Here is a 2431-nt window from a genome sequence, read left to right as displayed (position 1 = left end):
ACACATACCTATAAAGCTTCTTAGTTCATGAAGATTCTTTGGTGTAGGCCATCCTTTTATTACCTCTAACTTTGATGGATCCATTTGGATGCCATCTTGAGAGATAATGTGACCTAAATACTGAATCTCTTGCAAGAAAAATTCACTTTTCTTTCGATTAACATAAAGTTTATTCTCTCTTAAAACTTGAAATATTACATGGAGGTGTTGCTTGTGTTCGTCTAATGAATTAGAGTAGATGATAATATCATCAAAGAACACTCCAGTGAAGGAGGCTTCCTAGGTGTTCTCTCGTCATGGTGGTGAGCTTGGAGAATCCCATGAGCATGGAGCTGCCGTTGCACTTCACTTTGGAGAGATGGATTGCCCATGGCTTGTTGAAGCCTAGAAACAAGATAGTTAACAAGCATCGGAGCATCATTAGTAGCTTGCTCATTAGCAAAATCAAAGTTATCAACATTAATTCACTCTCTTTACTATTGTCAGCCATTCCAACGACTTTTAGGTGTAAACTTTTTAGGTGTACTTTGGTACTTCAAGCCCTAGTTGCTACTCCTCTTTACCCCTTTAGAAAAAGCACTCAAGCTAATGTACCCGTGGCTCGAATACCATTAATTGCAAGGAATAGAAGAGAGGGTCGTTCAACACCAAAACAGCACCGGCTCCTGTCAAGCTTCTAATAGCTCAATAGTGGTTAAGCCGTAGGCAAGCCCCGTAGGACTCCAGTATTAAGACCATAGCTCTCAATGGTGATGCCCCGTTAACTGCATGAAGGCAGGCGCACTGCAAGGCTGAAAAATCCCTATTCTACTTACTCACAGGCAATTAATAATACCAACCATTTATAGCTAGCTTGAAGACCTCCCTTCTTGAGCAAGAAAAGAGAAACCTTGTGCTCTGATACCAATGTAACATTTAATGGCTTAAAAACTTGTGTGTAGCAGAAATTATCATGAACATAGTGGGCATTCCATTAGAATAGATTCCTAATGAGAATTACAAGAGTGCTTGGGTGGAGAGAGCGACAAAAAGCATAACACCTAGTTAGATAGCATGAACAGTACTTTCAAAAGAGAGAGAAATTAAACTATTGACAACAGTTGAGGATCGGATTTGCATGGAGCCGGTCCCCCGTCCAAAAGGCTTTGTATTATGGTTTCTCCCATCAAGAGAGACATTGTACAATACAATTCTTTGTGTTCCTTCAAGACTAGCTAGTGCAATGAAGATGAAAGATTCATGCACTAAGCAAAACACTTAGCAAACACAACATCAATTATCCCCGTTCTCAGACCCAAGACCTCACACACCTTCAAAGATGGTGAGAGCTAGCAGGGTATGAGAGTAGATTGAGAGGAAGAAGGAGTATTCTTACGAGAAAGATGTACATCTCCTCACATAATCACTCATATTAGCATAGCTTAGCTTAGTAATTAGCATGGTAGGGGAGTTGAGCATGCATTGAAGCTTGGATCTTGGTTGGATTTGCATCACAAAGCCAAGAGTTGTTGGTGTAGGCCTCCCTTCTCACAAGCTTGGAGTAGGTGATATGCTTTCCATTAAAGCTTGAGAAGGAGAGAGAGTCTTCTTTACTTCACACATGAGATTGTGTGAGTGTGTGTGTGTGATAATGCCTTGCAAAAATCAGTCCCCCTCTCTCTCTTGGTCGACCCCTCTTGCTATTTGCTCATGCTAAACTCTCATTGGACCTCCCCAGGCCAGCCAATGGGGTAATCAAGCGTATAAGTGATAGCCTTCTGAAATGTGTCCCCCTTTCCCCTTTTGTGAGAGCTTTAGGTAATTTAATAATTCAACTAAACTCTCATTGGACCCCTTTGCCTCCTGGCCAATAGGAATCACGCAAGCCATTGGGCTGCTGAATGCTCATTGGACCCCTTGGGAGACTATCCAATAGTCTTCTAGAGGACTTAATTCTCATTGGTTCTTTTATTAAGTGTTTTTAAATTAATTAAACTAGATTTACTCTAGCCTAATTCTCATTGGTCCACCTCCAAGGCCATCCAATAGGAATTGGGTACACCTTGTGGGCATCTGGGCTAGGGAGCTGACATGTGTCCCTCATTCCCTTTGTGTAAAGGGAGCTTGTGTGTGTGTGTGTGTGACTTTCTCTCTCATCCCCTACAAGCTAGGATTGCCCCCTCCTATGTAGGGATTTGAAAAGACTTTTGGGACACACACAAAGCATCCAATTCCCCCCATGGTTGACCTTTGGACACAACCTTTGAATTTTGGAACCTTCGCATTTTGGAAGTCTTAATGGCCTGAACCTTAGGGTCTTTTTAGCCCATTGTTGCACATGGCTCTTTTGCAAATGGCCCCCCCTTTGGATCCCTATTTTCCCTCCTTTGGATCCCTACTGTGGCCGATCTGCTCACTTAACCAATATTCTAGCTTTTTCTCCCCTGGCACT

Source organism: Adiantum capillus-veneris, chromosome 11 (genome assembly GCF_014529385.1).
Source record: "Adiantum capillus-veneris isolate H3 chromosome 11, ASM1452938v2, whole genome shotgun sequence".
NCBI lineage: Eukaryota > Viridiplantae > Streptophyta > Polypodiopsida > Polypodiales > Pteridaceae > Adiantum > Adiantum capillus-veneris.
Note: the sequence above shows the minus strand (reverse complement) of the source record.